The sequence below is a fragment of the Zosterops lateralis genome, assembly GCF_965231275.1.
Source record: "Zosterops lateralis genome assembly, chromosome: 7".
Lineage (NCBI taxonomy): Eukaryota > Metazoa > Chordata > Aves > Passeriformes > Zosteropidae > Zosterops > Zosterops lateralis.
Window position 1 is genome coordinate 9,682,509 of NC_139767.1, and position 25,412 is coordinate 9,707,920.

A 25,412-nucleotide genomic window follows, 5' to 3' on the forward strand; every position below is an offset into this window, starting at 1 on the left:
GGTTTTCCAGCTGTTTCCTACAGATGTTGTGCATATGCTTAAAGGTCAGTGTTCTTTTGAGAGCATCCACAGCTCCACTTGCATTTAGATAACAAACAAACATCTCGTGCCAGGAAAAAGTACTTTAAATAAATAACATTACAAAAATGTTTAATCAGCAGATGAGGAGTGAAAATCATACCTCTGAAGGAAAACTGAGTGCTATTTTGACTGCTCTCTCAGATCTAGAATGCTGGGGCTGGATCCATGGGAAAAGACCTTGGAGATGGCACATTAGGAGAAGGAGAAGCTGCACTGCCACGTGGTTCTTGCTCCTCCAGCCACCCTGTCACTGACAAAGTTACCTGAGCATGTTGCCCTGCCAAGTCTGGGTGCCCGTCCCCTCCAAGGAAACAATCAGCCTTGTAAGTTACCATGACATGGGAAAATTGTCACTCTCTCAGAAGAATAATGAGGCTTTGAGACATTAAATTGTAAGATTGCTATGATGTTTGGGGGAGGTGGGGTGGGAGGGGAGGGGAGTGGAGAGGAAGAAAATAAATCAGATTAGGATCATTGTTGAATTTCTGAGAAACCTAGAATGCAAAAGGTGCTCAGTTCGGTGCTGGCTCCCTTAGGAGATAGGAGAAATACAGCATAGTCTGCTCTAGCATGCTGTCTGCCCTGAGAATTACTTCATACAATTGCAAATCATTTATAGGTTTCACCATGGGATTTTTTTTAAATTATGAAATTTGTCCTCTGATTGATAGCAGTACCTTTTAATCATGTAAAACTGAATGGTAAGACTTCCACATTTAGGTATTTGAGTTAGCAACAAATAGTTCTTCAGGTTGGTCTCCAAATGACCTCCAAGGAAATTGGTGAGGAAGGTTATAGTTTTAGTAGTCCCAGATTAATTACTGAAAACTAAATTGCAGCTCACAGGAATTTACCTTGGTGTATTTGGTCTTCATATTCTGGTACAGCCTATGTGGATTTTCATCGTGACTTAATTGCGGTTTTCCTTGAACCTCTGTGTCTGCCTGTGATCTCTGACCCTGTCACCTACAGACCTGCCCAGGAACAGCTGGTACAAAGAAAAAACTGAGCAAGTTACGGTACTTTCATAATAGCCCCTTACCCACCTGGCAGTTTATGAGAGGTTTCATCATCGTATTTTACTTCAGGTATTTATTCAAATACTAGGGGTACATTAGCAAGCTGTTGCAGTACTTAAAGATGTCTATATGCTGCATATAAAGAAAGTGTACATAATTACCATTTCTTTCTTTATGGTGTCTTATTACAAGAAAGCAGCACAATTTGTCCTGAGTTCTGTTGCAGAATACAAATTCTTCTCAATATCCTGGTGAGTTAGTCAGAAATGTTTTATAATTCCAGTCTCTCGATGTGCCCATTAAACATTTTCAGGAATGTTTTTCTTCCCTAATGAAGATATCTAGTTCTCTTTAAGGACTCCTAGTCTTTAGATTAAGTACATTAATTTTTCTGCCAAATTTGTCCACCTATGCACAGACTTGTCTGACCAGATTATAGCCAGCTTTCTACAGGCTCAGGGTGACTTTGTGTTTGTCTCTTCATCTTTCCCTCTCTCATGCAGAGACTCAGGTTGTCCAGGCTTGTCACTCATGAGGTATCACTCTACTGTATTTGCAATACAACTTTCCTTCCTGGATGTGTTGCTACACAAAAATGAGGCCATTCTCTTAGCTAAGATTCCTCAAAACTAGTAGGATCTCACTAAAGAAACAAATTGCTGTGCATTGCTCCAAGGGGGGCTAATTGACAAGAATTCTGCATTTGAATTCTGGTGCTCCCTCAGGCTGTGTTGCTTTGTTTTGCCTTTCAAAACAACAGCAACAACAACAATAAACCACAAGCAAGCTCCACTCTCCAGGATGAACAAGCTGTATTTGTGTATTAGTGGAGTTTTCTGCTGTCCCCCTTTGACTGAGTTGAAGGATGAGGGCATGAGGAGCAGAGGCCAGAGAGATCACTCATGTTGCTGATCTGCTGCTGCCCCAGCAGGGCCTCATCTCATGATAAAAGTGAATGGAAAGCCGTTTCACACAATTACTATGAGTTGGAAAAAAAAAAGGGATCTTAGACTGGAAGTGAAGTGATAAAATGTCTGAACCTTCTAGTAGTCATAAATAAAACTAGGTAAATGCAGTCAGCCAAGAAGAGATAGTAAAAAGAACACTGAATGTCATGCAAGTGCCTGTGATTTTGCAATGTAGCTCACATGGTGAAGCATTCTTTCAGATTTAAGACAAGGCAATTTAAGGAAAATGCTGTAAAATTTCCTATTAACTTCTGACTTTAAAATACATATCCAAAGGAACAGGGAATATTCACTGGATAGAGAAAATCTTCATCGCTACTTCTGGGTCATCATTTCTCAGAGAAATCCAGCAAAAAAGGAAACTTGACTGAGTTCGTGAACACTGTTCTAGTGCAGTACCTGCTGCCAGCTCTTTGGTACCCTGAAGCAAACTGGAGCTTCAGTCTGCTGAAGAATGAATGCAGGGTACTGGGGTAGTAGAAGTCCCTTTGTCTGCTGCATTGATCCTGAACTTGAATCAGGGGAAAGGAAATTGAATGACCATTCCTTCAGGCTACCTGCAGGCCATATAAATCAGCTTCGTTCACATGAAGCACAGTAAATACTGTGATAATTGCCAAAGTCACCGCACTGGTTTCTGCTGCTCTTCCATACTGAGCCACAACCTCCCAAGATGAAAGGATAAATGAATGGAGACATTAGCTCTGCCATCAACCCCATGTACAGGGTGATTAAATTTTCAATGAGAAGGCACTGTCCATTTGCAAAATTACCTTGACTTCTATTTTAAAAATGCACTCTCGTCACACAGTTGTAATTCTTGGTGGCTTTTCCTTCTAAAGCACCTCTCTGTGGGCATGGTGAGTTAAACCATAAAACAAAGGTTTAATTACAGGGGGAAAAAAACGTTGGCTATGATTGGGAGGCTTATATATGAATGTGTTCATTTTAGTGTTGTCCATGTACTGTTGATCCTACAGCTCCCTCCACCTTAATTCAGTTGTGTTGGTAGAGTTAGGCAGTGGTGCCCAGGCCACTGGGTTCATCTTCACTCCAAATCATACCCAAATCTGTTCCCAGGTTTGGTCACTATACATTGATGCTGGAGGCTCCCCTTCTCTTGTCAATACACAAATATTTGACCCATACCAGTATTACTGTGATCATCACTTTCTACATCTGTAGATGGGGAAAATGGAATATACCCATTGCAATTTCATAAATAAAAGTAAATGTTTATTTCCTCTGAGTTTTTAGAATGCTTTTGGAAGTGTTTTGTTTACTGCATTCAAAAATGTTTTTAATATGGCAAGAAGTGACTGTCTTGGCAAGAATATTTCCAAGCCTCAAAGTTCTTGCTAAATGCTCAGTGCAAGGGTAAAACAGTGACTGAAATTATCATTATTTGATTACCTCTAGCTCCATTTTTAGGGTTCACAGCAGTTCAGCAGAGCTGTTCCACTTCTGCTAATAAACAGGTAAAACATTTGCTTGAGGTGTAGGCAAGGGATCTTTGGGACTCATCTGAGGATGAGGCAAGGCACAAGAGCTAAGCCACAGCATCAGGGAGCTGACAAGCTGGGACTGCACATGCTTAAACAAGTTGGACTTATTAAAAGAAAAATGTAAGCTCCTTTCCTGTGGCTTGTAGTGCACAGACAGAGCCCTGTGGTTACATGGTGTGCAGTGTACCCTGATCTCCTGCAGCAAAAGGAAGCAGGTGACCAGAACCAGTGGCACCAAAGCTGTGCGGAGCCTCCTCAGCTGGAATTCCTCACATAACACCTGCAGGCTGCTTGAGCTTGAGGCACAGGGCAGACAGGCTCTCACCTCACTGTAAAGAAAGCTGCATCTGAGATACTTCCCAATGAAATTCCAAGCAACTACCTGCCAGTTTGCAGCGTTTTACTGAGTGTGACTTTCTTGACTATTGCTCACAAAAGAAAACAACTTGCTCTATCTTTTTTTACTGCCCATAGCTATGGGCAATGAAATGTAAGGGCATAGTTATGGAGGTATTTATTTGGTCTTCATCTCCAATGAAGTAACAAATATTTGAAATTTATTACACCCCTGCTTTTAATACTCAAAGGGAATTACATATGGAGTTTATAACAGACAAGGAGAAAGCCAGTGGATATTCTTGTGTTGAATATATGACATTGAGAAACCACAGGAACGCACAGGAGTGCAAATATGAGTGATGACATGAAAGCAGGAAATAATATGAAGGTGCAAACTAGTAGATAAAGGAAAAACAGATTGCTCAATAGCTAAAAGCCAGCTAAGATGTGATAATTAGAGTGGGAAAGGAGATTTTGATGATCCTTTAATTTTTTAAAAAATAATATTTCTTTATATGGCAAACACTGATAAGAAAAGGGGAAAAGGAAATTTTAAGAGTTCTATTTAGACTTTTGTTGCAACTTTCTTTATATATATATAATCCTCCTAATTCTCCTCTTCTAACTGCTTATAGGATAATTATGATGACTAAAGATCCCTGTGTCTGATAGCCTTGAGATAAGGAAAACAATCATATTTAGTTGGATCTATTTTCCATTAAGCCCAGCAGCAATGTTGGTGCTTTCTGGATGGCCCCTCCCACTATAGGCAGAGGGTAAAATATTTTAGTGACTTTTGTTATGCTGAAAGAGTTCATGGTTGATGTCAAATGGATCTTCATTTAGAAGCAGAGTTCACTGAGGCTGATGAGCATGCTGGCTGCCTGTCAGTCATGCTAAAATAAAAAAGGCCATTCTGCCCCTGAAATGACTATGACAGGTTAAACAAAAGGAGCTACTCACCAAGGAATGAGACCCTTGCAGACACAGACTTTGGTTTTGGAGTCACATGCTCCCAGTCACATGAGGAGAACAGGGTCCATTTTCCTTCTCTGAACTAGTTTCTGATGTAGGGGGCTGATTATCACACTTGTAAAAGGTGCAGCTGAGAAGTGCTTCTGTGGGAAATATTGAGAAGTGGCACACACCCCTTTAGGCCGATGATGAGTGTGAAGCACCTGCAGTAAAGCACCAGTAAGGCCCTGGAGGCTGGAGCTGCACAGAACAGGGAGACAGGGTTACAAATGCACTGTTGGTGTACTCCTGACAGAGGCCATCTGAAATGCTTTGGAAACAGAAACACATAAAGGAGGCCTGTGTCTGAAATAATAATGAGAAGAAATATAAAATGTGGGAACAGTGAAAGTGTGCAAGCAGAGAAAACAAGTGGAATCATCAGAGTAAAAGGAGACCAAGCAGAACTGTCCATTGGAAGGTGTCCCATCAGGACATCTTTATACCCTCCAATGACAAAGTAGAGCCCAGCTGCTTAATTATCTTTTATGATCTGGATGCAAACCATTCCTAATCCTTTCCACTTTCACTTCTCATGTTTAAGCAGACAATACATCAGAATTTCTGTATTATTAATTATCAAAACTTCAAATTCCTTGGCAATGAAGAAGAAATATTTGCCACCACCCAGAAAGGCTTCCTTACCTTGCAGAATTAGTCCCTCTGTTAATTGCTAAGAGGCAGCAGGTTGCAGAAGTTAACTACTAATGCTTTCTCAGTCTGCTTAATCAGGACAGGGTCATATTACAGCTGAAATAAGATGTCCTTCTCATTAAGGCAATAAATTTCAGACTCAGATTAAACTATTGATCCAGGCCCAGATTTGTCACGGAGGGCAAATCAATTAAAATTTCTGTTACCCACCAGTAAATGAGATAATTATTTGTTCTCCAGACCTTTTTGTATTTGCCAATTAACCCATGTTTATTTAGCCTGCAAGCTCTAGAGGAGAATGCCTGTGCTCAGCCTGAGCACATCTATGATGTTGGGGCCTTTGTGCCATTCAAGATTAAACCATAGTTAATGCTTTTAGAATGTGCCAGACAGCAACAGAATATTTGAGCAAAATTTATGTCCTCAGCTATTCCTCATTATATTTATAAGAGCCAAAGAACAGAAATCAGGCTAATTATGGGGAAAAGCAAATCAGAAATAAAGGTAATATTCTACTGATGACTCATGTCTGTGCTCTAGATTATAACTGCAACTCTAAGGGGCAGTACATGAAAAGAACAGAAACCAATTAATTTTTAATCTGTTTCCTGTTAAATTGTTAAACTATTTCATAAAAGCAGATTTCATTATTGAATTAGACCAGGAAAAGAATAATGACAAGATAAAACAAATACACAGTCTCTAATTTGAGTTCAGTAATCTGACATCATCTGAGCAGCAAAACCATGGAAGAGTTTTTAAAAAGAATGTCACAAAACTACTGAGTTAAGTACAGAAGGCAAAATCTTTCACTGCAGATCCAGATTCTGTCTCAAAGCTAAAAGAAGGTAAAGTCTCCTAATCAAAGGTAAAAAAATGACCTAATTAATTTTATAATTAACCTTGATAATTGAAAGGAAAAAGGGTCACCTTCACTGAGTTTGTTCAGTGTTTAGTTTCAGACTATAAGCAAACTCATTCCTGTTAATAAGGCTACTACTCCCAAATGTTGATGTAATAAAGTAGAAATTAATTAGCACATGCAAATGAAGACTATTTTTATTATATTATACCATAGATCCTAATTTATTATTCCAAAACATACAGCTATTTTAATATTAATTTTTGAAAATTCTGTGTCTTAGTCACGTACAAGAAGTAGACATCTACGAGAAAGGCCAAGCAAAGAAATTTCTAACAATAAGATTAGTATTTACTTGGAACATGTTTCATACAAAATTATGGCTACCCTATTTGTATTTGCCAAAGCTGTGAATAATTGTGACTCAAAACACACTATATAATATACTTTGACTTTCCTGAAAGGTGGGGAGCAGCTTCTGCTTTCCTGTTAAGCTGATTGGAATATGAGAAGCTGGCACCTTACTTGTTTAAATCCTTCTTAAACCGCAAAGGGGGTAGCTTATTTACTTTATCAGCAAAATTGTATTCACAACACCTCAATGTCACTCACCTGGGTAAAGTTCTCTCAGCTAGTAACACCCTGGGAGTTGGAAGTTAGGTTTTATTCTTAAGATTGCATAATACTATTTTGACTTTCTACAATAACAAGTTTCACACAAAGACCTCAAAGTCTCTGAGCAACCTTTAATGTAGATAAATACAACTGTATCTATAAAGTAGAAGCTCAGAGGGATTTGCTCAACACACGGGGAGAACTTGCCTGTGATCACATAAAATGTATTTTATTATTATGATGGCCAGCTGCAGTAGAGCACCTTTACAGGCTCTATATACCAGGGAGCTTTTACTATTTCCTGAGACTGTAACAGAACATACTCTATATATTCTTTTCCTTCACACCCTGCGTACCAATTACAATACCCACACAGAATTCATTACATTTTCTTTAATTCTCCAGTACAAGGGATCACAGAGAACAAGCTGTATCAAATCTGGTAGTACTGTGTCAAGAACCTGTGCAATTTTCTTGGTTAGACTGCTCAGGGAATTATCTTGGCTTGTGCTATAGAAATTTAGAATTATGCTCTAGCTTTTTCAAAAATACTTTAAAATTATCTACCTACATCCAACAGCTGGTTCCCAATGTGACTGCCAGTTTCAATGAAGAATCTGTTCAACAGCCTGCAGTACCCATTTCTGGTATCACTACATCTAGCTTTACTGAAGCAAAGGCAATAGTTTTAAGATATATGTCTGTTCATCACCAAAGGCTCATGGAAGGAGAAAAGGGAAAGTACAGCGCATTCTATCCTGTGCACAACAGCAATATCTATCCTGTGAAGAACCTGGAGACATGCTCCTTATTTCAATTTATGGTGCATTTTAGCTCTTCCTAAGTTACCTTGGAAAGAAAAGAAACTAAAACTCATGATTATCTGTAATAGCGAGAAACTTCGTAAGTCACAAACCCTGTCCTTTGAGAACTGAATGCCCCATTCCTTCCAATGACTCCTTCCCAAAACACTTGGCAAACTCATCCCTTCAGACACCATCTGATGGACAGCCCAGGATCCTGGCTGGCCAGGAGCTGTCTGCAGCCTGTCTGCTCCAGCAGCACAGCTGGGCAGGAGGCACAATGACCCTGCCTTACCTCACTGGCAGGGTCATTTGTCACAGTGAGTAAAATTCCCATTAGCAACACCCAGAAGAAACAGAGGCTTACAAGGTTTTAATGATGTTTTACTTTATTTCTACCAGGGTTTCACTCCTTTTCCATGATCCTTGTTTTACTCTCTAGTTTAGCAAGGAGCTGGTGTGACCAACTGTGCTCTGTTGACAGGGACTCATGGTGACAACAGGGACTCGTGGTGACAACAGGGATTATCTCTGAGTGACCCAATCCCTTCAGCATCCATCTGATGGGTTGCTGCAGAACTAGTATGACTTCTGAGTTCAAAATTACACTGAGCAATGGCTTAAAGTAATGCCACAGAAATTATTTGGTTGCACTCATTAATTAACAGTTGGAAATTACTGAGGAAGCAGAATTAATGGAAGTAGGAAGCTGATTCTTTTATTTATCACACAAGAGTGAGAAGTAAATATTTTAACTCTACACAGAAGCATAATATGGTGATCTATAAAAAGACAAGGGAAACAGAAAGACAGAATGCAGTGTGTTCAGAAAACAGCTTTGTATGAAAGACTGAAATTTGAATATTTCCAATGGTTTATTGTTTTATTTTCTGGGATAGTATGTAGGCTTCTCATCAATTTCCCCAAGCTTTACTTTCAAATAAACTAAAATATTCCTGATAAAAAACCCAATTTTAGTGAACGAAAATTTTTCAAAGTCACTTGAAAACACCAGCAAAAAAGGTTGTACAACATCCAGCCTCTTGTAATCAAAACATGTAAGGTTTTTTAACCTCTCTGTTTATGCTATGCATTCATTTGAGGAAATTGCTATGAGCTTGAGAAATCCTTAGAAATTTATTATTCTTTGATCCTAGTCAGCCTGTGTTTTTCTGAGTCTGAATTATGTATGTACCTGATTTTAAAGCATACAGAAAGTCAAGAAAATGCAAGAATATACTTCAAGAACAATGGCCAAAAGTACAAACAAATACCAAAGGTGGGAGCCACTGATCAACCTATTCTCATATTTAGCTGTAGAGTTGAATAATGTCCTCTTTAGATTTAGGGCATTAAAAGTATATTTACAGATTCCTGCCAGATTTCTATAAGACATCATTTCATTCCAGACTGGCTGTGTGTCCCACTAAAGAGGAACAGCGGATTTGCTTTCAATAGCACAGATGTATGGAAATGGAATAGGTGCACTGTGTTATGAATAGGATTGCTCTTCTTTACCACAAATCCCTCCCATGAAGGAAAGGGTGCAGATCTTCAATAAATCTCTTAATTACTTAACAAAAATCTGCAGGACATTTGCAAACGTTTTCTTTTAACAAAAATAACTTTTTAAGTGTAGGAAAACTGGAGGATGCAACGGTAGATGAATGGAAGAACATGACAACTTTTAGAAAATGTTTGAATCAAGAATACTTTTTTAATTGAAGAAACATGACTCATCTAAAGCAGATATATCTGCACAAATATTGATATATTTTTTATCTATATATCACAGGAATTGCTTTGAGGCAAAATTATATAAATCATCATTTATGGAAAACCCTAGAAGGAATTAGTTCCTGTTATTTGAAATTCATCTCAAGAGCAAAGAAATGCCATAAGAAAATTGCCCAAGATTTTCTCTCCTGTACATATGCAAATATTCATGCACTCATTTTTCTCCCTTTACTTGACATTTACTTTGTTCACATCCATTATATGGCTCTTCCTTCTCTGTTGGAGAGGGGGGACATGAAACCAAACAAGTTAACAGTTTATGTTCCTAATCTGTAGTCCTTGCATATTTTTCCATATATGATGAGTGTTTATATTTACATGGGATGGAAATGGCCTGTCAAGCTCAGCACAGTACTAAAGATCCTAAATCTTTCAAAACAATTGTTTTGGCTATTCTCTTCATTTTGGACAAACAGAGAGAGCACAAGCTCCAGGTGGGAGTGTCCTTATGCACAGTTTGGGTCTTTACTGCTAAACAATCATGTCTCTAGCTGAGAACCATCCAGAAAAGTCCTGGGAAATAAAAAAATCTCATCCTCAGAAGGATGAGTATAAAGAGTATACCCAAGAGTATAAAGAGTGCCCTAGCTTGTTATTATCTCCCCCAACATCAGCTTTCACTGTAGGGAGTTACTTGGTGCAAGACTTGAAGGCAGCCAACAGGATACCAAAGTGTTGTGGGTCCGGGCAGTAAAAAGGAAATGCTGCCCCAAATCTCTCATATAATTTTGCACATGCTCAAAACACCACACACCTCCCACAAATCCCTCCAAGTGGCTCACAATCCTCATAACATGCTGGTTAGGAGAGGCAGACTTTTCAATACTTGATGAATTGGTATTTAAAACACCAATTTTAACACCTGCAAAGGTGCTTAGAACAAAATTTGAATTTCTATTTTAAGATAAATGCAATTTTATGACACAGTAAGAGGCAGCAGTAGTGTCTTCAGAAGCAGCACATGTGGATAAGTATAAAGGATTTAAATGAGATTGCATACTTGTGCAACTTAAAGCAACTACAAAACTGATGCAATTACAGTCTACAGAGATAATGTGGTTTTACCCTTCCCCTACCTGCATCTTGTATAAAAATGATCTGATGGCAGTGCCATTGGCAGTGGTGGCTGGATTCCTTACTAGACAGCTGCCAAAGGAAGGGGAGCATCTTTGTTTGCATACAGACACACACACCCCCCCCCCATCCAACCCAACACACTCCCTCAATACTGGGCAGTACTATCTCTCCAAAGCAGCACATTCAAAAGGGAGAGAAAATTCCCACCGTGTTTCCCTGTCCCCCTTTTCACTGTCTTTCACGACACATGCAGAGAGAAGTCCCTGGTTAAAAGCATACTTTTAGCATGTGTGTAAAAGTCCTTCCAAGAATTGTGATTATTGGCTCACAGCTTAAAAGAGAGTGGAGAGCAACTGAAGGAAAATAGGAGATATATTGTGGATCGAAGCTGCATCAGACACAATTCACTGCAGGAGGCTGGAGGCTGTGCCAAAGCACCAGCAATGGAACAGTGAATTTTTTAGTGTGAGCTGTAGCAAGATACTCTTTTAGAAAAAAAAGACCTGAAAGTGAATAGGCAGAAAACTGATGTAAAAAACTGATTGACTAAGGGCAGGGGCTCAGAAGCAGCACTTTGGTTTATATTCTCCCCACTTGCTGCTCACAAAGAGCGGGGAACATACCAACATAATAACTGATAACAGAGCTCATAAAAAGGAATCCAGGAACAGTATGTTTTGAAGGAATTGCTTTTAAAAAATGGAGGCGCTGACCAAAAGGCTTACAGCTGCCAATGTGACTTTTTCACTTGCAGGTTGCTCTCTCCAATGCCAGCAGATGAAAGGATATTCAGTTCATGCTCTGAGCAGCATTTTCATTTCCTCTGGGTCTTGTGGAGCTCCTGCAATTGACAGGCTCACTTTCCAGCCGTGCCCCCTCATCCTTTGGCATGTCAGATGCCTACAGGTCAGTGGATTATGGAATATTCTTTGAGACAAGTTGTTGTTGTTGTTGGTTTTCTGTCATACAACAGCCTTTTTCCTAGATGGTGGAGATTACAGCATTCCTTACACCCCCTTTAGGGTCTGTGAAATGGGACTCAAAGTGTGGTACTGTAGGCAAGGAGTAAAATGTGACTATTGCAGCCATCCTACAATGTTTTGCATCAGCACTTTGCCAAAATTCCCTGGTATCTTTGGAGCAATGAACCTTGCAGTGTTTCGGAGACCTTTTAGGACATTTGTCCAGGCAAGGTAGACCTCCTCTGTGTCAGTTTTGCATTGCCTGTTTCTTGGCACTGGGGAGGGCCATAGAGGTGCTAGTTTCCCCTTTGGTAACATTTTTTCTGAGATCATGTTAGAGTTACCTGGAAATACAGTTGTACATTACCAAAAAACGTGCCATCACTCATTTTTTTCCCCTTTGGTACAGAAAAAGAAACACATTATCATTTCGCAAAGAAGTCACACAGCTCTGAGCACTTTCCCATCTCATTACAAAAGCCAGTGTTTGCTTATCAAGAACCCAAAGACTGATACATGGTCAATTGGAAATTAACTTTTTCTGATAGAGGAAGCTGGTGCCAAACTAAAGGCTTTTGACTTTCCTTATCATTAGAATGAGAGCTACCTCAGCTGCTATTCTACTTGCAACCTTTATCATTAAACGAGACAGATCAAGATAGCCTGAACTGTGTAAAACTTAAAATCCAGGTCCGAATCCAAATATCACAGCTTCTGCCTGTCTCTGTTCCTTGTGAGTTTGAGGCCATCAGTGTTTGAGATAATTTTTCATGGCAGAGCAGAAGTGAAGCATCAGAGCTGGCCTTTGCAGGAGAGCAGAACAGATCTGGCAGAATTGCTAAGGAGAGACCATCACAGCTCACAGCCTCTGCTGGGACAGATAAAGCAAACCCACTTGCACAAAAACGTGTGGAGGGAGACATAAGAAAAGGATTAAAAACTGAGCAGAAGTATATTTATACATATAAGAATAATGCTGGTGTGTGCAATGCACGTATGAAAGCTAACAATACTGCATTTAATCATTTTGTTAGAAGCTTGGGGAGGTCAGCTCAGGTCACAGAGCAGAGATATTGTGAGCACAGAATGGAGAAGAAAAGCTCGTAGGAAAGGGAAATGAGAAAGTCAAGTGAAAAGAGGGCATTTAACTTTTGGGGGAGGAAGTCTTAAAAGAGATGGATAAGATAAGAAAACTAATGCAGCCTGACTTTTTCATTTCTTATTAATGTGGAGCAAAAAGTGTAATGAGGATATGTGAGAGATTACAACAAACATATTGCAGGGGCACCTAGGAGAGAGAGAAAATCCCAGAATCACTTGCCAAGTAGATAAGGAAGCTTTGATATAAAAATAGCAGTGACTATCAGCTACAGATGCTTAGTACCTTTGTTCCTCTACCAAAGAAAAGCCCATCAAGTGAGAGCTGGTATTTCCAGTTTCATGTCTGATAACAGATCTACCTCAAAACGAGACCTCAGGCACTGGGGCATAGCTCATTGCACAGGATTTTTCCAGTGCTCTCAGCCTTCATTTTAATACTCTACACTTTAACAGCTGCAGAATAAAATAGAAGCCTATCAAATGGAAAGTTAAAAAAAGAAACGCAGGTCAAAAATTCTGGTTTTGGCGATGTACTTCAGCAGTGGCCAGATGCCAAAGGCAGCAATCCCTGGGATGCTGTGCCCTGTGCAGGGGCAGAGGGCAGAGCAGGAATGCTCTGTTTCTGACAGCCTGGGACACCCAGGGCTTCATCCCAGCTCACAGAGAAACCCAGGAAAGACCAAGAGAGAAACTGCCAGCAGACAGAAGAGAAAAGCCCTTGGAGGTTTTTTCAGCAGCAGCAATCTGCTCTGCACTGTCCCAGGGGCACTGATCTGACCTCCAACGTCCCACATATTTAGCTGTGCCAGCCTGTCCCCTCCCGGGAACTCCATGGCTGACCAAGAGGAGGTAGCACAGGCTGCCCCAGCAGCCCTGTGGTGTCTCTGACCTCTCTGACAGCTCACACTGCAGACAGAATTCAATTTTCCCCATTGCGCTGTCATGTCAAACTGTGAGAGAATCATGTGTGGAACTGCTCTTGCAGCCACGCTACCCTGGCAAAAGTCAAGAAGAACCTTCTGCTGGGTTCAACACAAGAGTGCTGAGCCTTGAGATCATGAGTAATATGGTATTAACATTCACATGATGTGTTTTCAGAACTTTCACTTTAATAAAACAGCGCATTCCCCAGAGCACAAGACAACAATTTTTAAGACAAATAGAATTAATGAGGCTGAGTAATGTTTACATCTTTCAATATTCTCAATCCTGTGAGCAGATATGTTTATGTTCAGCAATCTGAATACAACAGAAAACATTCATTTTTACCATATCACTTCAGCTGAGCTTGAGTTAAAGGCTAAAAAATTTTGTGCTTTGCCTCATTATAACTAATATTACAGCTGGAAAAGAACTTTAGTTTCATGTTCCCAATTTCTTCATTTTTGTGCACTTTTAAACACATATACATGTGCCAGCATATTTCACAGGCTTTTTGATGTTTTATTATCTCTGTATGTGGGTGGTTTGTTTCCAGCTATAGTTTGAAGTGCAAATTTCCCTCTCAGTTTTCCTGCGTGAAGGTTAAAAATAAGTAATGAAATATCGGCCACATGTTTTCTTTCCTGGGTTTCAAAAGCAGAAATCTAAACCAAGGTACTTCTCTTCAAATATTTGCATTATTAAAATATATATATATATACTGCAACAAATAAATAAATAACAATCAGCTGTTAAATAAACATAGAGGGATGTTCAAGGTCCACTGTCCCTAGATATTTCTCCATATCCCTGAAGAATTACCTGTAAAATCACATGGGAGCAACAAGCATAGCAGCAAAAGGAATCACAATGGGTTGGAGATTAACTGAGCATCTGCTGTTTGTAGCCCACTGTGTGCTGCTGGGGCTTTGCATCTTATTGTGACTCATATGGAAATGAGGAGATGGATCCGAAACAGAGCTTTGCTTTCCAAATCAGACATAAAAACATCTATTTCTTAAATGAGCATTTCCCTCTGACATACTGAAAAATGAACATGAAAGTGTTAGCTGTGAGTTATTTTTCATTTTTTATTCAATGTTCTTGCAAAGCAGGAGAGCATTTTCCCAAATCTGTTGGTCCATTGGTCAATGGCAGCAGCAAAACACTGTAACATGACTCCTGGGAATTTTGCTGTCTAGAGCATTTTTTAAACCATATCAGCTGTGCTGTACATGCCAGTGAAGAAAGGAGGAGGCAGCAGGTTAAGTATTTTGTTCCTGTGTCTGAAAAACATGAGTGTTTTCTATGGAAATTAATGTTTAAAAGTAATCCCAGCACCCTCAAGCTTTAAATGCTGTCACAGAGATTAGAAAAGGCCAAAGGGAGCTCGCTGACTTTTCAAATTAACACTTTTTCAAAAGATGAAAAGGTGCACAAGGGTCTTTCCAGGAAGCAGGTCTGGCAGGGTGGTGCTGCCCCTGGGCCAGCAGGGCTGAGCCAGCCCAGGGCAGCCTGGCAAATATTGCTGCTGGTGCAGAGCAAAGGGCAGCAGGGAGAGAAATGGGGTTTGCTCAGTCAGATTTTCTCCCTGTAACAATCCTGGGGCACTTTGTGCCCTTTAATACTGCAGTGGCCTTGTGATAAGGGTTGTGCCACTCATTGAAACAGACAGACATTGAGAGAAAACAACTAAAAGGTAGATTTTTATTCTGAATTTCTTTAACTTTAGGACTATCAAGGCAATAAGTTTGATGAGAAGAGACAGAAATGTGATTTTCAGGTTGTGGATGATCCTTTTAACGATGCCAGCAGAACAGATCTGAAGCAGTAGCTTCAGCAAAGGTGCAGTTCTGTGACCTGACCCAGCAGTGATATGCTGTTCCTTCTCTAGGAGGTGGCTGTTCTGCTGCTGCCAAGCATAAGCAGAATAGGTGCAATACTGATGATGATAAGGTGGGCTTTCCTAAATCCATGCTGGCCAATGGTAATGGATTTTTAATCCACCAAATGCTCTGATGACAGAATGATTCAATCTGAAGATTTCCTCTACACCTTTGAATTCATTTTTCTCTGTTAATATTCTTAACACTTTCCCCATAGACAGACTTTCTCTTCCAATTTTGTGACTGCTTTTCCTTTCTTTATGTGTGACTTTCAATATCCTTTAGCCACTGTTGTACAGTAAATTTACTGACACCTTCCTTCTCTCTCCCTTCTCTACCCTCTCCTTCAGCATGATATGAACTGAGCATTTTCCAGCCAGGCCAAACTCTAAGAGTGTCTTTTCATTTGTGGGAGATATGAAATATTAAAACAAACATTTCCCTGCTTCACTCTCAGGAAGAGCTTAAAGGAGCTATTACAGGGATTATTTTTCCTCTACTTACTGGAAAACAAAGATAAAAATGTAGCTTTCAAGTAGGTCATTTAATCTTGGAACATTTAATTGTGAAGTTGCCAGCCATGATTTGATTTCTCATCTTCTATTATTCCAAGGTTACAAACCTTCCAATTCATTTATATTTATAAACAATGTTCCCACTATATTACATGCATGGATTATTAGGAACACCTCCCAGTAGACTACTGTCAACTTTTTGTACATAATTAATTAGAAGCCTCAAAGATACCTTTTATCAAACTTTCACAGAGGCTTAGCATATCAGAAATCTCAAAATGAAAGAACTCTGTTTAGACCAAAGGACTATCCAGCTTACCCAAGTAAGGAAATACTTTATATTTCATGGGATTTTTAAAAAAACTAAAAAATAATTAAAGCCAAAGTGGAAATCACCTAGGGAAGAATGTGGTTGCAGTGATAACAGAATTATATTTCACAGTAAAGGAAGCCAAACCCTGGCTCCAATTAACAGTCCAGTTCTGATAAAGTAAGTCAAAGGAGAAAACAGCCTGACCAAAACGATGATCTTACCTGCAAAAGAATTGAGATGGGAGTAAGAACTGACCCCTAACAGTTAAACTGCTTATAAATCATCCACAAGGTGGGAAAAGACAGCAAATGCAGAGCTCTGCCTGTTTGCATGGCTTCTGATTTTTACAGTAGTTCCTCAGAAGCAAATTGAGCCTTTCAGCTTCAAATTAAGTTACAAAACTTTGCTTGGGAGGCCAGGTCCATCTCACACAGGCTCCGTGCTTGTGGGAGCCCACACATCATCATCCTGATTTCCTACTTGCCACATGCAGCATGTGTGAGTATGTCTGGGATAGCTCTGCCGCACCAGGGGTGAGCTGGCTAAGAGGAGAAACACTCATTTTTCTTTGCACGCCCATTTCCTTGCCATTCTAACACACTCTGGATCACTAACTGTGAGCTCCCTGCCAGGGGAAGTGCCATGGTGAGCATGACTTATAGGCAGCAAACATCCCTCTGATTGGAACCATCACTGGCATGTAAAAATCAAATGCAGATTTCTCAAATTTCTCAAGAGCATGTTCTGATGTTTAGCATTTTACTGGGAATTTTGGGGCAGGGCTTGTTGCCTGTAAGAACAATTATTACTTTGCATAATTTTTGCTGTGAAAGTTAAAATGTTTGTGGAACTTATTCCCCTTCTTTCCCTTACCCCAAATTACCCTGGGAGGCAGTGCAACAGGAGATACAGCTCATGATTTCACAGGTTAATGGCCTGGGCCCTTTCACAGGGCTGGATTGGCTGGAATACCACCAGTGGTTCCATTCCTGCCATTCAGTCTGATGGCCAGGAGATAACTTGAGCTCTGTATGAGAGACAAGAAAATCTTTGGGCCACACTGCCACCCTTTATAATTTTTAACAGCAGATTGGAACCGTTTCCCAGGATCAACAACTCTGTTTTTCAAATGCTATATAAAGCAGCTTGGCAGCCAGGCTAAGAGCTGAGTTTTCCTTCTCCTGGTAGGTCACTGCTGGTGCAGCAGCACTTTAACTGAACAGACAGCTTCTCTCTAGAGAAAGTCATATATTTAGTGTCTCAAATGGTAGGTTAGATGTCAGATTTAATTTGAAACCTGAGATGATGTCATTCCAGAGAAACTGTTGGCAAAATGTTTGTGTTTAAACAAGAGGACATTGGTTTAATTGTGTTCTCTCATTCTTCTTGGCATTAATTATATTTAATGAGTAATGATTTACCTAAAAAAAAATAAATTAAAAAATCAAAGACTAGCAGGCTGCAGAGAAAGTTCCCTGTGGTACTAAAAGACAGTAAAATTCAAAGATCCTGTCTATAGAATCTTCTAATCTGTCCTCTTAACACAGCCCAGGGTAATATTATACTGTCTACAATTAAAAAAAAATTCCTATTCCTGGGACTAAAACTGGAATTTTGATTTAATAAGATAGGAATGCAAATAACACACCTTGCAGCATTCTGAAGAAGTTATTTACTACATAAACCTTGAGCACAGTGATGCATTTTATATTGCACTTATCCAAAAATGTCTCTGCATCTCTTTTACACAAAAAAGCCAAAATCCACATGGCTGTTCTAACAGAAATCTCTTGGCCAGCTTAGAATCTTATCCTTGTTTTACTTCAGTGAATCAGCTCACGATATTTTATGCATTCCTATTACACATTTCTATAACTAGGGTCCTCATCCTGGGCTTCATTTATGTTCAGCACAGATCCAGTAAATGAATCTAGAACACAGGCTAAAATCCTTTAACTGTTAGTGATCTACAGCCTTCCATCAAAGCAGTGAAAAATTTCTATCTGTCTAAGTAGTAGAAGTAACTGGAAAAGGCTTGGACATTGCCAACTTCCTTAATAATTTTCATGAAGAATTGAGATTGTCTGAACTGTAGTAAAACAAGCACTGATTGCCACTTCAAGGCTTCTAGTTGAAAGCAGAGGACATTGCTGTCTTTGTCCTGTGTAATCACTTGCAGAAATTCTGTAAACCCATTTTCTTAAAGAAAAAAAAAATCATTGCCATTAGTGTCTTTTGGGACACCTCCTATAAATAGTTAAAATTGCCCTGCTTTACTCAGTTTAATTATTTATTTGGAGAATAATTACTTTAGATGTCAGTTCCATTATCATGGAAGTTGTAAATGATCTTGAAACTGAAACAAATACTATTTTTTTTTCTTGAGATCAGTAACTTTAGCATTACAGACACTATTTTAATTGTTGTTTCATTGCAGAAGCTGTATAGAATATGAATAAATGTGACTCTCAGACTGTCCTAAGATTTATTTTAGAAGAGTTAACAAAGCCTACAGATAACAAGAGGTAAAGGATTTCCCATTGCAGATACTTGTCTATGCCTGTCAAAGTCTTGTAGAAAATAATATATCCCTCAGCAGCAGTGGAATAGGGAAAAGAAATAGCATTAATGGGTAGTCAGCATAAAATGTGAATATATTATGATAGAATATTCTTATTGAGGCTAGAGTCAATGAGTTTGAATTAATTTCTTTCCACTTAAACATAATCATTTCCTACATATGTGTGCAAAGTACATGCCTACCAAAACCAATGCTGAAAATGCTCCTATTCATTAAAAAAAGGTAAATTAATTTGTTAAATTTATTATATTAATTAATTCCCTAAGAGTTTGCACACATCTGCCCAGATCTGTGAAACATCAACCTTGCCCATCTCCCAGAAGGGTACCAAAGTTTTCACTAAACATATTGTTGCTGTTAAGGACTTTCACAACATTCATCTCCTGTCAGGAGAAAATGTGGGCTGGGTCAGACCTGGGACCTGTCCAAGGCACAGCCAATCCCCAGCAGCACTGAGGGCAGATGGCCAGGGCAGAAAATGAGGACCACGGCACAAAGTCTGACACTTCCCCTCGCAGTCCCTTGGCTGCCAATCATCCCCAGCCCAGGGACTGCTGGAGCTGGGTGGGCTGTCTTGGCTCCTAATCACATCCACTGGACATCCCACAATGTGCTGAGGGTCCCCTCGAGCCCAGGAAACAGTCAGATTTCAGGTCTTTTAGCCCAAGACATTCCATCCTCTCCAGGCAGAGGAGTTGGCAGTAATTACATTCTGTCCAGGCAGATTTTCCAGTTGTGCCTATTTAACCATTACAGCCTTCATTTTTAATTCTGTGCCACTCTTCCTTGTCACATCCTCCTCCATTCATGGCATATCTGCATTCACGAATTTATGCCTCATTATGGTGCTATCTGGTTTTGTATTTTGGTGCCTACGAACTCGGAGCCACTCTTTATTCCTGGAATATTAATTCAGAACTGCTGCATTGAAAGTGTCCAGGCATAAAGCTGGTTTGTTCCATAGGCTAAAAGCAGGTATTTCCCTTTACCCAGAAAATCAACATTGTCACTTTCTCAATGCTATTACTCAAAAGATCCTTCCCTAATACAGAGAGTAAAAAGAATACTTTTAGGTACAGACTAAGGGGTTTATTCTGTTACTCAGCAAAGAGCATACTATCCGCCCTCACTTATGTAAGGTTCACTTCCTCACCTACCCTTGAGTATGTTTAGCTCAGGTTGACAGATTAAATATTTAAGGCCAGGTTTTGTGCTATTTCTGTCAGAAGCCAACTTTTTAATTTCTGAACATATAAAGTGTTGTTTTCTCAACCATCTTTCAAGAATTACTATATTGGATTTGAAATCTTCGCTACTCATTTACTATATGCCATTTTTCTTTGATTGCAACCACAATACCATCTGTGCTGAGATTTGCTACATGAGGTTTTAGCTTTGGATTTCAACTGTTTCTATAAAATATCACTTAAAATCAATTAGTCACTTTGGACATAAAGATAAACTAAACAAACAGTTAGATCTATCTTCCTATGCTTTTTTTTTCCCCCTTTAGCTTTATGTTATTTTGAGAAGCACCAGATTTGCTTGATGAATGGTTGCCTATTTAATGATAAAAGATAAAAAATTCTGTAACAGCAGTTGGGGGAAAAAAATACAGGGGAAAAATAGATCTCTCTGCTCGTCATTATCATCCTGAATGAAGGAAAGTATCCTGAAGCTTGGACTAGTGACTAAGACTCAGCTCTCCATCTGTCTGTGAGGGTGGTGTCAGCCATGGGATGATGACTGATGAGGATCCCATTCAGTAGCTGGTCTGGGGGGCAAGCCCAGAGCCCAGCCAGGAGAAACTCCTGGTGCAGGGACGAGAACACAGATTTACAGACACGGCTGAGCCAAGGGGGAGAATTGGGAAGGTAGCTCAGGGTCTGCATTTGTATTCAGGCAGGAGCACAAATTACAGAGGACAAAGACAAGCCTTTTCCCTAAATCAGGTTAGAGATTGTCTTTTCTCTCTGCTGCCAACCTAAATGTTCAAAAATCATAAATCAGGACCCCAAGCATAAAAGTCTGGCTTCAGAAAGCAGGAACTTAAAAGTATTGGCCATCTTTGACCCTGAACACCATCACAACAAGGTTTCTGAGGCCCTCAGGAACATCAGCATTACATGTCTAAACAACTGTAGCTGCAACAGCTACAGATTTCTTTGTAATTCATTTGGGGTTTTTTTTTCCACACTCATATTATTGGACATCTCCACAAAGTGGGCCTTTAATATCACACAGTGCCTTGACACTAGACTCCCAGGGACCCCAGTGACATTAGACAGCCATTCTAGGGTCTGTGGGCTTCTTTGACCTTCACTGGGCTACAGAATTAGCCAGGGAACCCTCCTCCCTCTCCTCCTGCCAAAAACATCACCATAAACGCCCTGTTAATATTTACTCTGGGTTGATAGTGCCTATATGTAAAATGAGAGTTCCATCTGCACAGTCACAATCAGATAATCTCGTTTAAGCATGGATAGCTACTGGGAAGGGAGCTCCAACCTGCCAAGTCCTGGCCAATGTGTAGAGCAGACACTGTGACTGCAGGAGAAGCTGGGCCAGGGAAGTGGTCTGGTTGAAAAAGTGACCTGACAAAAAATTACCAGATCGTTTACAACACTGGCTCTCTGAGGTGGCTCCCTGTACAATCCTTCAGCTATTAATGCCAGCACAAAGGAGAGCTCAGGGACACAGGGACATCCCTTTAGACTGCACTTAGACGCAGTTAAATTGCAGTCCTGGAAACAAACATAAATTCCCTGAGGTGATTTGACAGTCCTGCAAGTTTTCCTGCCATGGTTAGAGCTCAAGCTGTTTTTAAAGAGACCACAAATATGGAATGGGGAAATATGGATATTACACTTTTCTCTTTCATGTTTTTTTTCAGTTAGATCTGCAGATTACAAAGCCTTCAAGGCAGGGCTCACCCATCTTTCCTGCCTCTTCCGAAAGAGCCTTACTTGGCTTTTCAAATAAACACTCTGGGTAATATGAAAAACAGAGGGAGAGGATGATGTTGCTGTCATCTCTGGCAGAGGTCCAAATAAAGTTTGCTCCTCTTATCATAATGAATAACTGCATTTTGCACAAATGGGAGCTAGAAATGGCCCTTTTTAACCCATGGACAATTAAACACAATGAATCCAAAACCACACCTATTAGCAATCATGAAGGATCCTTCCTGACTAAATCAGCCCAATCTCAGTGTCCCCTGACAGAATGTTTGTGGAACCTGCAGGTCACCTGCATGTTAGTTTTTCCTCTTTCTCCCTCAGTACATGCAGTTTAGACCACTGATATGAACTTTACAGGATTGCAGATTTTGGGGCATACCACAAAAAATGAAGGATTTGGGAAGTAAAAGAACAAGCTTTGCTGTTAGGGTAAAACAGTTTATATTCACCTGTTAACTCCCAAAAATCACAAACAGTTGCCTTGAGAAAGTAGAGTCCCAAGCAAAGCACACTCTGTGGACCAGGTTTTACTTAATGCCAGAAAACAAAGATATAATTTTAAGCAACTTGGTGCATGTATTTGAAACAGAAGCTAACTTTAAAGGGGTTTGGGGTTGTTTTTTCCTGAAATCTGACAGAAGATGTTGAGAAAGAGTTTTAGTGAGAAAGCCTCAATCTGGGATTTTCCCAGTATATTGTTTCAAGCCACTGAGTATGAATGAAAGGAAATTGTAGCCTCAGCTGGGTCTCCCCTGGTCATCCCAAAGTGCCCCAGGCAGGGCCAGAGCAGGTGTGCTCACAGAGTGCTCACAGAGTGCTCACAGCCTTTGTGCACCATGGCCTGCCCACAGGTACAGCATGCTCACCTTTCTCCTGGATTTGTACTTCAGGACCAAAGCAAATCAGCACAGGTGTCTGGGTATCAGTGAAATGATAACAACATAATCAGCAAGACTGGGTTAGTTTACTTTTTGCTATATATATTACATAAATGAAGATTAAAATTTCTTATAGACCCTCGAAGCTTAAGCCTTCATTTTAGACCAACACAATGTCATATTTTGAAAAATAATTCAATAATTTAAGATTAATTCAATGGTAAGAAGTAGCTTAGTAAATTTAATTTTTTTTGAGAAATCTGGCCAAGTGGCATCTACTCACAAAAGCAGCACAAGCCAATGTTACCACATCTTTAATTTACTGCTACAAGCCACAGGTTGGTTTGCCCCATGCTTTTGTTTTACAGTAGCTTTGATTACACTTTTCTCAATAAAGTCTGCATCTGACAGCATGGAACACATTTATCTCAAATATGGAAAGAAATAGCAGCAATAGGATGTCCTGCTTGTATGTGAGAGAGTGGATGAGAACATAACAAATTCACCTACACCATTATCTCTCTGAACAAAGTCAGAATTTCAGCTGCAGTGACCTTGTGGTCACAAAGATCACAAACTGCAGGACAGAAGATGTGGAAAGTAAAGGGCTTTAGCTAGACAGGTGTACATTGTTAGAGTATATCCTGCAGTTGTTATATATCCAAACCGGTTCTCTTAAGACAGAAATCAGGCTTGCTCTCATGTTCTTCAGTAGTTTACAAAATACAACTGACAATAATTCACAATTTTGTTCAGTAGCAGTAAGGGAATTATCTTTTCATTTAAAGACCTAGAAATCAGGAAGAAAATAAAGTGCCAAAAATACAGATGTTACAAACTTTCCCAGGTGAATTTGGCACAGGCCTGCACAACATATAAGAAAAGTATTTTTTAAGAGAGTTGCAGCTGAAGTCCAACAGAATTCAGCAATACTGAAGGAATGTTATGGTAAACTTGATAGTAAGAAAAATCAAAATTCTAACACATGTAGAGAAATATATTTTGTGAACTAAACTGATAGAAATGTTCCTATGTAACAAATCAGTAATACGTCCAGTTTTGGTTGCTTTTGTCATTATAAACGAAGTTATACCCTCTCTGGACTCAGCCGTGTGACTCCCAAAAGAGGTCCCTGTCTTGTAGGGGTTCCTAAGCTCCAAAATAGATCATGATCACATTTAGGTTCTTTCCAGGCTATAAAGGCACAGATGTCTCCCCACAGTTCTGAAACTCACAACTCAGACCTCCAGCTCATGGAATACCACAGAGTGATCAACACTGCCAGTACTAAAAATGTATAGCTCTGCTCTGAGCACCAGAGTCTAGATCTGTGCTGCTCTTCACACTCAACTTTTCATGCCACCTTGTTAGGGACTATGTGAGTGTATAATGTAATTTAGAAGAGCTTTCCTGTTCATAAAGCTATGGCATCTCTTGAGGAGTTAATATTTGTTCTGGGGATCAACAGGCACTATAACTAAAATTAAAGATGACTTTTTCATCTAAAAAATCCTTTCTAAGCCTCATTGACTTAGTGCCCTATATGCAATCCAGAGTGGGGAGCAAAAACAGAGAACACAGAGCCATAGTGCTGCTGACAGAAAAAGACAGTTATTGGAGGGTTTTATCCAATTTGATCCTATTCACACTATATTTCAATTTCAGACCATGTTTTAATCAAAGTAAGCTTTTATGAATATCCACTACTACTTTAATAGATCCTAGGACTGAGAAATCCTCATGCTAGGAAGTAGGACATAGGTATTAAAATAATTCTCATTAAGCAACATAAAATTCAGAAAAACATCTTTCAAGGCCCACTGAGTTAAAAGAACTAGGACACAGTAGCAGTGGCTAGGTATTTATTAATTGCCCTTAGGTAACAAGAGTCACTTTCATAAACAGGTTCCAAAGAACATCATTTTGCAGAACCAGACCAGCCAGATGTATAGGCTGGATGTGATTTGGCCACTTAAGCATCAGAAGTGCCATGAACAGTGTAAAAAGTGATACCAAAGTGGGAAGGCATCAGTCATCTGCATGCTGTGCCCTGCCCCTCCCAGGAGCAGTGTTTTGAGGTTGGCTATTTTGAATGGTAAATTTTTCAAAAGCCTCCAGATCCCACTGCTGTGTTTCATTTCCCCAAGGACATTAGACTAAGGGAAAATCCAAAACACAAAGTTGCCTTTATGCAACTTTGTATTTCAAAGAATTAATAAACAATGCCAAAAGCTCTATTATAAGGATGAGAAAAGTATCTCAGGAAGTCTTTTTCCTTTGCAAGACTAATCAATACAATATTTTAGGTATGCTACCCAGACCACAGTCCCATATTATGCTGAAAGGAAGGAAAGAAGCGTGAGAGGTAGAATGTTGTTTTCATCACAATTTAACAGTTTAACTGTTTGGCTTTTTTTTTTTTTTTTTTTTTTTTTTTTTTTTTTTTTTTTTTTTTTTTTTGTGATATGGTCTAAATCAGTCCAAATCTGATAAATCAGAATATGATTAGATAGTGCAGGAATCACCACTACAAATCTAGCCAACAGCACAGTTGGATTTGT